Source organism: Gallus gallus, chromosome 8 (assembly GCF_016699485.2).
Source record: "Gallus gallus isolate bGalGal1 chromosome 8, bGalGal1.mat.broiler.GRCg7b, whole genome shotgun sequence".
In the NCBI taxonomy this organism is placed as follows: Eukaryota; Metazoa; Chordata; class Aves; order Galliformes; family Phasianidae; genus Gallus; species Gallus gallus.
The window spans coordinates 2980998-2997370 of NC_052539.1; the positions used below are offsets into that span (position 1 = coordinate 2980998).

General features: G+C 34.2%; 1 long non-coding RNA gene across 3 annotated transcripts in view; it reads right to left on the reverse strand.

Annotated features, from left to right (window-relative positions):
* Positions 1-16373, reverse strand: part of LOC101750820 — a 571434-nt gene that overhangs the window by 257323 nt on the left and 297738 nt on the right. For all 3 annotated transcript variants that reach the window (XR_006940028.1, XR_006940027.1, XR_006940029.1), the window contains one exon: positions 11914-11958. This is a non-coding gene — a long non-coding RNA (uncharacterized LOC101750820). The remainder of the gene's footprint in view (positions 1-11913; positions 11959-16373) is intronic.

The window sequence follows — 16373 nt, forward strand, 5'->3', positions numbered from 1 at the left end:
TGCTTAGCCAAAACAAAAAAACTATTAAGTACTGTAATTAATGCAAAATATGCAAAATGATTAAAACCCAATTACTAAAGAAATTATAACCTTTGAACTGAAAATTCAACACTAAATGCAGAAGTCCAGATTGCAATGCCTTAATTGTGGTAGAAAATATGTTGAACTTAGATTTCCGTTCTACATAGAATCACAGAATCATAGAATGGCTTGGGTTGAAAAGGACCTCAAAGATCACCTAGTTTCAATCTCCCTGCTGTGGACAGGGTTGCCAACCATTAGAACAGGCTGCCCAGAGCAACATGGTATTTGTAGGTATAAGAATAAGTATAAGAATTACAAGTAAAAATTATCTATTAAATAGATGTCTATCAAGAAACAAATCCCTGACTAAATTAGTTTTTAATTGAAATAGGGACCTTATTGACTGCAGGCCAAACTTTTAGAGCACGTTTGCCAGTATCTGTTTTCAAGAAAGTTTATCAACTTTATTTTCATATGTTAACAGAAAAATAAATCTGCCTCTGGACAGTGGAATGTCTTACCCAGTTTTTTCCCTTACCTTCATTTCTAAAGATCTTAAATCAAGCTCTGATGGCACAGTTTCATCAGCATTTCAAAAACTGCTGCATAATTCACTTCACTAAATCAAGCGTGCCTCTAGGTGTTCAATAAGTGTTTATTTACAATCAAAAACTAAAACAACCAAAAGCCCGTCTGGTTAAAAACAGTGTCATTTTCCCTGCTTAAAATAAAATATTTAATGAAGTCACTGGCAGCTTCAGAGGATCTCTATCCTACTACTATTCCACAGAAAGGTTGTCATAGAAACAAGAAGTAGTTCAGAATTATTTGCCATTTTATGAAGACATTTTAAAGCTATTTCATATACGGGAGGAAAAAATGTGATCTAAGGTACAACTTTTCCAATTAAACTACTTAATACCAGAAATCCAAATATATATATTTCTCCTTTGAAGCTGAAAGTAAAGTAATATCTCAGGACGAACAGGCATCATCATCACCTAATGCAATTCTTTACTATTATTTAAATTCTGGTGTGTGTATATATAATGCCAACAAAAAGAAATTTCTGTCCATCTGCAATACAATTTGGTGTTAAGAAGCCAAAAAACTTCTTTTGTTTAAAAAACCAAAGGAGTAGAAATGAAAGAGCAGTGGGCATACAAAATATTTTAGAGGTAAGGAGAAAATGCTGTACATATTCTTGTGATGGTAATTCACACAATGCTTTGACGTGATTAATTATCAAAGCATTACTAGACTTGAAATATATATATATATAATTATTACATAGACTTTTCTTAAGTTGGAAGAATGTTTTCAAAATATTTCATTAACTGAGGAAACAAAGGAAATGAAAATAATAATAGAAAAATGTCCAAATCTACAATGGAACAGTTGTTGAGGTAATGAAATAATAGTCCAACATGGACAAGTGAACAACCACATCTGGTCTGATTAGAGATCACAAGTGCAACCTGAAAACAATGAGTTACTCAATTCCTTGTTAGAAAACAAAGGTACATGTAATATCTGTGCACACGTACGTAGACATTTAGGCACTTACTTTGGTAAAGAACGAAGCAAAATTTATTGCAAAAGCATTTATATCAAATCATACATGAATGCACCAAAGAAGAGTATTAAGACAGATGTATGTATTATGAGACCACACAGACATATGTAAATAGCCATGTAATCTTCACTTTCTCTATTAAGAAATAAAAGTACAAGTATACTCTTAACAGACCAGAGAGTCTCAACACTTACAGACTGACAATAGAATAAGTCTGCTGAATGTCTCTTTGATTTGCTACAAACAAATATGATTACGTTGGCAAGGAGAATAATTTATGTGAATAAATTGATAGAGATTTTAAGCCCAGGGTGGTTAAATCCAATACATTTTTCTAAATCTAATCTTTGGAGACAAGAATGCTAGATGTGTTATACAGAATTTTTCTTTTCTTGTTATGTACTGAATTAACTCTATTACAATAAGTCGTACTACTGTGGAAAGGCATTTTTCATAATCCATCTCAACTGATGATCATGTGAGCAGAAGAGATAAAGTACCACCTAAAGAGACAATTTCAGACACGGAAAAAAGATTGTTCTCCTTCTTTCTAAAGTAAATATGCTCTTTTCTATTATTGCACAACTAACTGCAGAACCAGTGTACAAATAGTACAAATGTAAATCCTGGAAAAAATATGTATATTAAAAGCTAGAAAATAGATTAAAGGCTAGGAAAATGGATCTACGTTACTTCATGCATTACAAAAATTCAAAATCACACAGATTAATAGTGCTGAAAAAGGCAATCAATTATTGTTCCCTTTCATAGAATCCTCACTATATCAGAACAAAACTATGTAGTATTTACAGCATTACTTTACAACACACATTTTCATAAATGGTACATGATAAAAGTTAATGTCTACAAAACGAAATGGTGCCTCATTGTCTGCCAACTACCTTTTTTTTTTTTTCTTCATTTTTTTGCATGGTATAAGAAAAAAGAGAGAGAGAGAGCGAGAGTCCTAGAGCATTTTTAAATTCCCAGCAAAACATTTACACTAATTGTTATTTCTTCCAGTAGAGATAGTATCTGCTACAGCAATCTGTATTCGTTTTAAAATTATCTTGTTTATTAAGTTCACATTTACTCTGTGAAAGCAGATGTGTGTAAGAATGAGATTGTTCTCAAATTTTCTTACAGTTGTTATCTACACTTGAATTTGAAATGGCAAAATAACATCGGGGTTGCAACTCTCAGGTGTTAACTTATACCACTTAGCGCTGTTACTATTTATCTCTTCACTGCTACAAAGATACATAAATTTTCCTGCATTTTTTCCTAGCTAAAGATGCACTGTTATCTACATTTTACTGAATAAACTGAATTTCTGAAAGCCCAAGAATAAAGCAGATGTTAGAAATGATAAGATTGGATCTTCCCTCTAACTCTGTGCTCTGAGAGCTACGTGGATTTGAGAGGAAAACTTTAAAGAATGATTGTGGCGGGTTGTGTTGTAAAACGATACATTCGGGTTAATCTTATTTCGCAATTGCATGTATTCTCCATTCCAGCTTGATATTTTTCTTCTGGATTTCTGCAGTGTTATCCCTTGGGGCTATTTCTATGAATATACATTTAAAGTAGTAAACTGTCCTCCATAAGCAAACTTGTGCCTTTGCTAGTGCTATAAAACAGGGCACATTTTTACAAACAATGAAAAGCCTACCATAAAAATGACGATGGGACTAATTTGTGGTCTGTGCCAATGCTTTCCCAGTGCTTATTTCAAACGACTCTACTAACCTGTTTATAGTTACTTCTCTGCCATTTAATTTTTCAATTGACCCACTTCATTTCTTATAGAAATTATTTCACTGATATATAACTTTTCCACTATTTTGAGTTCCACCTGGAGAAGAATAACCACATGCACCAGTACAGATTAGGGAATGACCTACTGGAGAGGAGCTCTGCAGAGAAGGACCTGGATGTTCTTGTGGACAACAGGTTGGCCATGAGCCTTCAGTGTGTCCTCGTGGCCAAGGCCAATGGTATCCTGGGCTGTATCTAAAAGAATGTAGACAGCAAGTTGAGGGAGATTATCCTCCCCCTCTACTCTGTCCTGGTGAGGCCCCGTTTAGAATACTGTGTCCAGCTCTGCACACTTCAGTTCAAAAAAATCCAGGGATCTCCTAGAAGGACCCCAGTAGTAGACCACAAAAATGATAACAGGCCTGGAGCATCTTCCTTATGAAAAAAGGATGAGTGATCTGTGTCTGCTCAGCCTGGGAAAAAAGAAGACTGAAGGGGAGGATCTGATTAATATTTATAAATATATAAAGGGAGGTGGGAGGCAAATGGATGAGGTCAGGCTCTTCCCAGTGGTGTGTAGTGATAGGACAAGGAGCAATTGCCTAAAAGTTGAACATAGGAGGTTCCATAAAAACACATGGAGGAAGTTCTTTACGGTAAAGGTGACGGAGAACTGGAAGAGGTTGTGGAGTCACCTTCTATGAAGATACTCAAGACGTGTCTGGACATGTACCTGTCCAGACCTACTGTAGGGAAACTGCTTTAGCAGGGGAGGTTGGAATCAAAGACCACTTGAGATCCCTTCCAAGCATTGCACTTCTGTGATTCTGTAAGTTTATAAGAGAAATTACATCCATTTCACATTAATGGAGAAATTACAAGATGCACGCAAGCCAATTCTGTTTATTTTAATTTAACCCCAAGTTAAAGGTGTTGAAGAATATCAGAGGAAAGCTAATGCAGTTAAACAAACCTTTTCTGCTATAGTTTTTATTTTCTTGGTTTTAACAGATGTACCTGTAACTAGAGCTTGCCAAATGAATTGTGAAGATATTTACTTTGCAAACATGAAATGATAACAAATCTTAAGATGGGAACAGAAATTCAGTTGCTTTTACCTTAAATATGTAGACTATGAGAAGCATTTCCACATCTAAAAGAACTTCAAAAGCTGCACAAACCTCTGTAGATAACAATCTAAGCAAAGGACTTTATTACTAGCACAGCAATGCAATATATAAAGTTTAAGGGAGGAAGGATAATTTCCAATCTTTCCAGTGGACTTAGCCTGATTTGAAAGGTACAGAAAGATAACATAAGAAGGAAAACTACAAGAAGAAAAGGACAGAAAGGAAGATTCTTCATAAACTTCAAACTTTGCATAATGCATAGACCTAAAGATTTAAAATTCCAGCTGTCCTGAAGGAGAGGTTATTAAAGTATCAGCAGTTGTTTTCTTTTCTATTCTATCTCATTATTCTTCACAAAAGATTTACAGCTGTAAACAAGCATGAAAGAAAAACTCTGTATTCCCTATTACCATATTGCTTGACAGTTGTTCAAAGCACCAAAGAAAATCAGTATTTTCATTGCTATCCTGATACCTATGCCTACCTCCCTCTAATGTCAAGGTAGTCATAGATGTGACTAAGGTATCTAAAACAATATTTTATCTTTCAGGAACAACCAATTATATCAAGATATTTTCCCATAAGTGCCTATTATGACACTTTAAAATACTGCATATATAATACAAGTTATTTTAAGGTCTCAAACTGCCCCAAAATCCCCCCAAATTTTTCATTATCTGTGTTCATACTACACAGTTCTATTAAATTCTGTCTTGCCTCTACTATGCTTGAAATTCTTCTAATTGAAATTTGAGGGGAATATGAGACAGAAGTCTAATGTAACTTTTTGGTGAGGAACATGACAATATTACATAAGTGTTTGATGTATCACAGTAATTTAAGCTTTGTGATAGAAAATGTGATGAGTAAGCTCATAATTAAAAGCAGAGTACTACCTGGTGTTTCTGATTTCCAATTATTTATTTTCTATGACACCATTATTTTTTCTTGCTAATATTTTTATTTTTTCTTTTTCAACATAGATGTGTGATGTTTGTAAAAGCAATATTTTATTGACTGAGATTTCATACATAAACCCCATGTTTAATCTAATGAATTTCTTGATTTTATAAAGACAAGGAATATGATACTGCTTGTTTACTGTTGGAGCTGAGTTATGCTCTTATGTTAAGACTCATATTAATGTATAAATGTAGAATTAGTATTATGATATACACATGTTTGAAATTCAAAACTGGACCTTTCAATTTTCATTTGCTTTTCCATCTGTATAGTCAGAAATGCAGTGGATCTCTGCTGCTTTGCTGTGACAGCAACCTAGCAACCTTTTTTTTTTTTTTTTTACTAATTGCTGCATACTCTGTGCCTCATTTTGAGAAAAGGAAGATATCTTATGGGATCCTAGAAGCAAGATGGTAGCTGATGAGTTGGCTAAGCATCCATTACAAATTATGATGATAAAAAATTTCTTCGGCTACAGTGATTTCTAATATGTAGACTGATGCCTTAATCCTAATAATTATCTATAATCTTCCATAAGAGAATAGCTACTCTGTTTTCCATCAATATGTCTACACACTAAGATATTTGGGTGCTGCCTCTAATTGTAATGGATAAAAAGGCTAAGGACTTGGAAATCTGTGTCTAGTCAAATAGCAAAGCAGTCTGCAGTGAACTTAAAGTTAGCTTTTGCAATGCCTCTTTTGGAAGAAAAGGGAAAAGTAGGAAAAACTATTTTTGGAATAAGGTTTGATTACTTACAGTCCTGACTGCTTCTATTTTCCTGAGGTTTAATAAGAAAACAGAGCAGGAGGAACTGAAGAGTGATATACCTGACATAGGAGCACAGGGGGAATTTGGCTTGACTGAATGATATCAGAACTTGTTATTTGGGCAGCATATTGGGGTTAGTGATCCTATTTACAGAAGGTATCATGGGAGCTTTTAGAGATCGCATTGATATCTGAATTGATATAGACTGGCTGATCCAAAAGGCAGCATAACCAGTGTCTCACTGCTCCCTGAAATTGCTCTGTGACAGTAGATGCATATCTCAGGGGGCAATCATTTGAAATTCCTAGGACATTTATCAGTCAAATATTGACACATCTTAATCACAGTTAACTTGAGCATTTTCCTTATTCTGATTGCATAATGAAGATACTGTAGCAAGCTCAGGAACATCAAAATGGCACTAAATAGCCCCCCTAGGCAGCAAAATATATTTTATCAGGTACGGCCTGCTTTTCTGTAAGGATAATAGCAATAAGCATACAGTCCCTTGATATTCAATGTGATGCATCTCTTGCCTTCAACATTCCAGTGTGATAACATTCTGCTTCCACAAGAGTATAGAGAGCAAAACATCATTATTTTGTAATGCTGTTTACAACGTAATGAAGAAATCATCACTAGGCTAGAAAGATTGAAGCAAATCCATTTCTGTAAGTAATACATACCATCGCACCCTTTAACTCTCCTGAATAGATGGTCTGATAGCATTCATATTTCCCAAGCTTGCTATAAAACTAGCCAAGAGGAAGAATCATATATTTGAATTCACAGTAACACATCCTGACTAAAGTGTAAAACCTAGACACTGAACTTTACTTCTAGGGAAAAGAGTCTACCAAAACAGATAGAGAGTAGAATGTTTCCATTGGAAACACTTCATAGCACCTTATTTGTCTTATGCATCTAGGAGAAAAAAATCAGGTATGTAAATGAGAATCCCACGCCCCACCATGAACACAAAATTTACACAAAATTGTCCCGCAACATCAGTTGTTAATGTGTTTGTGAGATAAAATAGGACAACTTTTAAAGTTTCAGAATACTCTTTTATGTTGAACTTTTAGAAAATGTTTCATTACAGCATACTGATTTGCTCTTTTATGAGGACAAGGGAGCTGTTTTTTTCTGCTTTTTCTTGATTTCTTCATTTCAAGAACTGTATTCTAAGATAATTCCATAGGAGATAACATAAGAATACAGGTTAGCATTGAATTCACTGGAGTCATTTTATTTCTAAAGGAAAACATATAGGATTCTCAGCTCCTTCCATTTCAGTTTTTTGACTTTTTATCAGGTTCTTGTATTTTAAACAGGTAACACAAATAAATGACCACACATATTCAAAAAAGGAACCACCTATTTTTTCTCTACAAAAGATAAGGATTGTGTTCAGCCCTGTCCTTAAGGACGGGAATGGCTCTTCCACATTTACGCAAAAATGGTTAGAAAAATCTCCCCCTTCATATCAGACAATATTTTACTTCAAATAATACATTTACCTTTTATGGATTATGCAGGGTTTCTCTCCCACAGCTGCTAAAGAGAATTCCCAATCAATGATGGCTACATGAATAATTAATTTCTTCTTTTACCATCTTTGCCTTACACAGAATTCTGTCGGTTAAACTGCAATTGATAAGTAAAACAAGTATTTCCAGCTTTGCTTCTTTTGAAGTTTACAGAAAGTATGCCAAATTCTTCTTTTCTCAAACAGTTTGGATGGCCTTTGGAAATATTGATTCTGTATATAATAATATATGACTACATTTCACATTTAGCCATTCTTAGCCCCGGGTTCTCAGTAGATCTTTGAAGGAGAAGAAGTAAAAGATGTTTCAAATTCCCAATCCACAGAGCAGCTGTTAGGAACCTATTTATTCCCAACTAAATCTACAATGAAGGAGAGATAATTCTATCTAGCTTGTGTGCTATGTATTATATTTGCACATTTCATTTATAAAGAAGGTTAATTATATTGCTCCATTATTACAACTGCCTTGCATACTCTTGCCAGAAAGCATTAATGATTTTTAAGAATGCATAAAGGGAGTGGGTCTTTTTCCTGTAGGATTGCTTCTAAGTCTTTTGTGCTCAGCCAAGCAATAAGAGATGTACACATATCTGCCGTGATTATATTCAGAATCTCAAGAAGCTTGAAACTGAAGGACTGTCAAACAAAAGTCAATAATAAATGAATTTTTTGATGCTGGCATCAAAAATCAAAACAAAACAAGCAAGTGCATTTTAAAATAATCCTTAAGCTATACTCTAGGAAAACTGTAACTACACATCCTGTATATTTTCCCATTTACAGCTATAAATACATGCTTTATTCAGGTAAATTATTTCCTAGCAATTACAGCTTCTCATAGAGAAGAGTCATGGCAAGAAAGTGATACAAGGATATTAACTGTAAGATTCAGTACATTCATAAAGTGTATCTGGTTTGAATATACTGCTATTGCTTACAAATTACAACCATATGAGAGGCTGAGAATAATAAGCTGGTCTTAGTAGGAATACTGAGTAACTACGGAATTATTTTTTCAGACCTCTAAGCACAAGGAACGATGCAACCAGTAGATTCTGTTCTTCCTCTGATGTGAGGACATTGACTGCCCCCAGCACGCATATTAGTTGTTTGCATGCATTCCAGAAACAGCAAAGACCTATCACGTAGAGCAACATGGAAGAGCTGGGGAGTGGAGTAACCAACACATCTCTGAGAGACTGTTTATAGGAAAAGAATTTTCGTAAAGTGGATGGTTGATTACAAAAGAGTAATTTTAATACACAAGAACTTCAGCGCTGACTTCCCCCTAATTTAATTTGAGAAGAAAAAGATTCAAAATGGTACAAACCATAAACCACTTGCATATGGTAAACAAGTCAGCAAGTTTGCTCAACACAGTTCTTATTTATGAAACATGTAGTAAGATTTTTTTTTAAATAAACGTATGAAAAAACCCTCAGCCCTGTCTGCCTAAAGTTATTACATACTGATATGCAGCTAACCATTAATAAACAATTTAAGTCTATGGCTGGTTAATGCTAATAGCATACTGTGCTGTAGATAAGTGTAGCAGCAGAGGAGAACTGTAATGCTGATCAAATTGTATGAGCTTTATACTGCATTCTGTCATGCAGTTATTTATCTGAATTTGAGAAGTGATGTCTGATACAGAACAGCAGGATATCTGATAAGGAAAAAATAGACAATTCCAAGAAAATATTTAAAATAACCTCTGAGAAACAGAAGTATTGGAGAGTCCACATAAACCAAAGCAGAAAAATTGTGCTTTATACGTGCTTTTCATCCATTTAAATGTTTAAAACTATTTAAAGTGAAAGAAAATTTAAGTTAAAATATTTGACCAGAAAAAAATATAAGTTAATCCTTTAAAAAGGCACTAAGTAAAGGAAAAAAACACTTAGTATACTTTGTTTGCTGTTTTACTCGCACTGTGTCGACTGGTTTTATTTTCTTTTAAAAAACATACTATTTTTCACCCCAAAATAATGATCTTTGTGTGGATTCTCACAAATAAGAGTAAAAAATTTTATCCAGATCAGGGAGTGTGAAGAAATGATGGTAATACACCTTTCTCATCTACTAGCCCCAATTGCTCCTGTAAGTTAGCCTTGGGACTCAAGGAAAACAACAACAACAACAACAAAAAAAACCCCACTACCAACAAAAAAAACCCCCTGGAATATATTAAGATTTCTTTATTATATATTTTTATATTTGCAGGGTATATCTTCATTATTAATAAAACACACCGTTAAAAGGATTATAAAAAATTATTAGTGCATATGCAAGCAAAGAAACAAAATTTTCAATCAAGGCAATATTAGTTTGAACGTACGCAGAAATATTTTAAGGCAATTCTCAAAATTGACCTTTAGTATGGTTCTAAAATATCCTATTACAGGGATGTCTAGGGAAATTAAGATTACACTGACGTGAATTTCTGCATAGCTCCTAGAAGTCTGAATATTTACACTGCCATTAGTTTGGAAGCGTGCCAGGTCCCCTTCCTAATTAAATGGTCATTCTGACTGTTATATACTGCTCTTCAGAGAGAGTTCATGTCATCTTTTGTATAATGTTTCATCAAGATTCACTAGGCTATCAGACTTTTAGCAGGCAAGGGGAGATGTAAATTCAGTCATTTACAAAGCTATAGATATTTAACACCACTGAAATGAAACCTAAACAGGATACTGACAATGGTAAGGACAGATTTCCTTCTTAATATTCCAAATAGGCTCCCTGGCTGGAAGTTCAGTATCCTCAGAATGAACTGACACAGTCTGGCTACTCTTACCTCATTGCATTGCAATCTGGATTGCCCTCATCTGCTCAGCCTCCCTGACGTTATACATTTCTACACAGTAGAGCTTTCCCTGTGATTAAGAAATATTCTTTCCTTACATTTTTTTTTTTTAACCAAACTATCTGAGAGAAAATACATCGAGAGAGGGATGAGCTGCAGCTACTAACTTAATAAAAAATGTTCTGCAAAACACATTACATAGAAAATTTATAGAGAAATTGAATCTGCTCTGTATTTGCTCTACGTTTAAACAGCTACAGGATCTGTGTACCTGCTCCTTCAGACTTTTGTCTTGAGTCTTGTTTTTCTAGATTGTTTACCTTCTAATAATAACGTCCTTGAAATGAAGAAGAGTGGTCTGTAATTTCTCTTTAATGGTTCACACTGCCATCCTCATGCTTTTAAGAACTTAAGAGAATAATCACAAAATTTGACCAATGATCATGATCCACTGCAGCATTTATCCCTCTCTTCTGAGCTCCTAATAATTTGTATTTTTATAGACATCTACTACAGACTCAGGTGTCAGTCCTTTGGAAAACATTCTGTATCATCACAGAAAACTCCTATGTACTAAATGATGCACATGATGGAAATAAACTGATATGTTCCTGCCTGTATTTTGGTTGCATTTTGGGGAATGCTGGGTGTGTGGCAGCTATTCAGAGCAAATTAAATTATATTTCTTACAGTTTCCTAGGGAATCTTCAAACCGTCATTTGTACTTTGTATAATTTATTTTCCCAACTCTGTTCTTGTAAACCTTGATATTCCTCAGGAGTATCAGATTCATAATGAAATCTGTCACTTATTTCTTCCTTTATCTATTTGATAACCTTCAGGAATAGTTCCTTTTCAGCTCTTTCTCCTCTGCAAACCATCATTAGCTTTTATATCTTTTCCTTCATTCAATCCATAAACTTTTTTCCCCATTCAGAATTAGTAGGGCATCCAAATGGCAACATTAATGTCTTTCAAACTTCACTAGATCAGCAGTAGAAAACTGCTTAGTTTTTCATTCAGATGGGAATACAGAGTTAAGACAATTCAGGGACACAGAGACCTCGAAAATGTATGGAGAGCATGTCTAATCCAGTAACGGAGAAATAATCCCTTCTCTGAGAAAGTATTTTGATATTTGCTTACCATTGCTGATTATAAGGTTGTTCTGCACTCCATGCACCCATGTATCCTACTGATACTTAGGAAGCCAATGTACAATTGAAACTGCCTTCCTGATGTATACCAAGATAGGAAGGATTTTCCAGGGTTATTATTCTTAGGAACTATAAGTTTATTGATAAAAGCCTTTTAAAACAGAACTCCTTACCTGTGTTTTCAGAGTATCTTCTGTTTTCTTGGGATTACTCTGGCCCTGTGAAAACATGAAATATAGATGTGATCATGGTCTCTACTGCAACAAAAAACCCATTTGTAGCACGTATGAGTTAGCACAGCCTTTGGTAAATGATCAACAGTTAGAGATTTACCTCTTAAAAACAATTTAAGAAGTTCCTGAAACTTCTGATGTCTCAACCTGCACAGAACTTCGACTTAAACATAATTAAATGCATTTAAAACTAGAAAGAATCATACTAAAACGTGTGAAACTACTGCTAGAAAATGACATTGGCAAGGAACTCAAATACACTGAATGTGTAATTGTATACAGAATTCTCCTTGGCAGTATATCCTTGCATACGTTTAATACTTAGAAAAATAAAGATATACCTTACAATGACTACTTTTTTTCAGTTCTCAGATAGATAACTAACGGCCAAATGAGAACAACATGAAAGATTCCTGAAGCACTACTGTAACGACTATTTCTGTAGGAGGAGTTAAGAATTTTTAAGGGAGGAAAAAGGTTAATTTTTGCTATTTAACACCTCGCTCCTGTTGATAGTAATTTCCTTTTATGAAATGCTAAAGGGTCTTCCTTTGAATTTTCACAAATTTTCCTCGTTATCTTTGAAAGACCTAAGCCAAATTATAGCTTATCGATACACAGGGAGTTCAATTAAACTGCACTGTCTAGACTTCACAAAATCTTTCCTTTATAGCAATATCATAAGCTACTGACAAGTACCTTCCAAAAGAAATCTCACTATCCTAAACACTAGTTACTCTGCTTCCTCATGGCTCCATGAGGCTCAGGCATCCTGAAGGCTGGCTAAGGAAGCTTCCTCATCTCAGCCCCCCAGCTGCTGCTGCTTGCACACACCTGCAGCTTTCCAGTTCTCCTTGAAGCAGGGGAGCTGTGAGGCAGCCAGGGGAGCTAGCTTTCTCAGAAGAAACATCACCTAAAGCCAGAAAAGGACACTAGAGTGTCCCTCTCAGGACAGCAAGAGCAGTTTCGGCAATCACTAGCAACTCCACAGCTTGAGCCAAAAGATGATCCTCTCCTATTCCAGACTGATGGGGTATCTGCAGTCTGTGTTTAACCAGTTGAGCCATTTTACTCATTTGCAGTAGTGTTGAAGCTGTATGCAGAGTATTTTACATTTTTATATCTCAAATTTCTATTAGGATTGCCACTAAGTACAGTCAGATTGTATCACTCTTTGAAATCAGTGTCTCCTGACTGTTCTTATCAGCAGACCAAAAATCACATTGAGGTAATTACTACTTCGTAAGCTTCCCTGTGATTTTCTATTCTCTACATTTGTATAAGGTTTTGAGTTGATATTTCTACTGAATGCAGGCAAACACTGAAAGCTCTTTGAACAGACAGTTTCATAATTTCTATTTATGGAAACCTGATATTGAATACAGAAAATTTAATTGATGCTATGCTTGTTTACCCGATTAAATTTCTCTAATTACTTTTGAAAGCTTGAACTATGCATTACTGTAGATGCTAGGGGATTGTTGGACTTCTCTCTAATCAAAACATACACGAGTGATTATGAAACAGAATTCTCTCATTAATTTCAACAGAAAGTTAAGTTTACTCTTTGCCAAAAATCTTCCATGTTAAAATGTATAAATAGAGCTTCCTATCTCAGTAGACATAACTGCAGATTCAGATGACTGCACCTGCAGCACTTAGAATTATATATTTGGAGTGCTATGCATGATTTGTTTAGTTAATTGATTTTACGCATTCTTACTGATTTATGTTTATTTATCAAATTCATGGCATGTAAATGCTGATCAGCACTTCCACACAATGTTAGGTATTCACACAGGTTTTTTGATTTAAAGAAAAAAGGTGAGGATCACTGATCACACTTCAGAGGATGACAATATATCTCCAGTCACACATCTTAATCCATGATCACATGTAGTCTGAAAAAAGCAATCTGCAATTATGTCAGTGGCCTGGAAATTCATTATTCACCATCAACAAAATTAGTTATGTGTTCAAACCCCCTGAAATCTTCCCATGTAAAACTGGGTATAGAATTATGAACTTCCAATCCAAGAAAAAAAGTAACCCAGAAATGGAATATAACGTCCTTCAAAAGAAGAGAAAGGAATGCATAAACTGCTAGCCAACATCACAGTATTACTGAAATATTATATACATATATATATATATTACAAAAAGAAGAAAAAAAAACAAAGTAATAAAAGTAATCACATTTTAAATTATGGACCTTTTCAGTATTAGAAGTAAATTATGTCAAGCAACAAACAGAATGGGACAAATGTAACAGAAGTGTATTTAAAATACTGGATATATTTAGTAATATTTGAGCTCTAAGTTAATTGAAATGTAGGGTAAAACTGGCTAAAATTACATTAAACTTCTTATCTAGGATCTTAACTTGGTTAGTTCAACTGTAAAGTTTAGTTAAGCTAATTTAGTTATTAAAAATTTAGTTAAGCTATGAAATGTTTGTAGTTATTTACAGATAGATCTCACAATAGTGTCGCATTTGAAAGGGGAGCAAAATGACAATACTGTACTTTTTTTGTTACAGAAATAAATAAAAAAATTGGTTTTGAATGTCGAGGTATCAAAATCTTTATCTATTCCAACATCTGTACAAAGCTTGCTATGTTAGTCAAGAGAAGATTGAAAGGGAAAGAAGGCCGGTACTTTTTTATAAGTCATCTTGTCCTTATCACAAGAAAGCTCAGACTAAACCAGAAAAAGATTAAAAAAAAAAAAAAGCTGCCCTCAAACAATACTGTAAAAAGAAAAAAAACAAGCTCTCTTCAAATAAAGTGCTTTTCTTTTAGTCATTAAGTCTTTCTGTTAGAAGACCAAGTAACAGCTTTTTCCCTTCATAATTTCTTTGCATTCTGTTAAAGACAGCCTTAAATAGCATTTGTTGGTGGATTAGGTTGATATCACTTATCATTGGAATAGAAAGGGAGTACTCACATTTTTATCTTCTAATTCAGCTGTAGGATCAGTAGTTTTCAGCACAGAAACAATATTAAACAGCTGGAGACCATTTGTAGCTTAATTTTGCACAGCCATTTCTAAAACTATCCTACCTTTTCCTCATATTTTTTTTGCTTGCAATACCTATGTTTCCCTCTTAGTGAACATATTTGCAAATACAATGTTTTATACGGTAAGGAAGTCAAAATTTTTTGAGATTTTTTTTCCCAAATTATGTTCTTTATAGATTAGAAAGAATCATGTAGCTTCCCTTATTCCTACATCCAAAATAACTCTGACAGAGTTTAACATCTCCATTTTGCCCAAGCTGGTAGGAAACATGAGAATGTTCATAGTCCTCAGATACAATCAACTCATCATGGATACAGCAGTAAATCTGACCATGCTAATTCCTCTATTGGATAAACCATATCAACATCAGAAGATTCAGTAAAGAAAAAACAATGAATATTATCTTACACAATAATACACCAATTAGTAAGAATGTAGAATGAATAAATTTATTATTGATGAATCAAAAAAAAACCAAAAAAAAAAAAAACAAAAAAAAACCAAAAAAACAACGTGAGGTAAAATACATCCTGCTATAAATGAAAGAGAAATAGGAAACACACTAGTAACACATACATATTGAATATGTATGGCTTCAACTAAGCTTTTTCAAATGAATACTTTTTTCATTCTAAAGCAGAATTTTCACTACATTAAAAGTTTTGTTTTATTAAGAAATATTTTATTTCTGATATGTTTCAAAGTAAATGGCTCCTGGTAGGAAAAGCTTATCTACCATCTGTTTAGTAGGAAATGTTGACATGAACTGCATATCAGGGGTTTGCTGCTTGTTTAAATTTTTAGATGAGAGACACTGTCCTCAGGAGAACATTTTGTTTCTATTTTAATTCCTATTTTATTAGTAAATTGCTCCTAGCAGAAGGTGGAGCTTCAAATCTGTGATGCACGTGACAAGCACTTGGCTTTGCCAAGGGTGCTCTACTTCATCTAAAGCGCAAGATAAGTAGGGCAGTAAAAGATGGTGATCATTTATTCATTGTGGGAACAATATTCAAAACTGATTTCTGTTCTCAGAGTTATAGGTACCAACCTGCCCTCAAGTTAAACCTGTAAAAAGCAACACTTATTACCTCAAAAGTAAAACATTTTTCAAAATAGAGTATTATTTACAGATGCAACTAGAATGGTGTGCTCTAAAAGCTGCCCTCAGCAGGAAGTTAAGCGTTATCCCATCTGTCTTTGTAGGTTTCTTACCTAAGGCAAATAGTCCTTCTGTAATTTTTCAGATGAATTACTCTTGGCCACTTTAGGTACATGGGGGATTAAATAAAAAAGCAATCTCCTTTTTGGTCTGAAAGCAAGAAAAAAGGTTTTGGGGATTTGAGAGAAAGGAACATGAGAAAGACAAGAATCATATG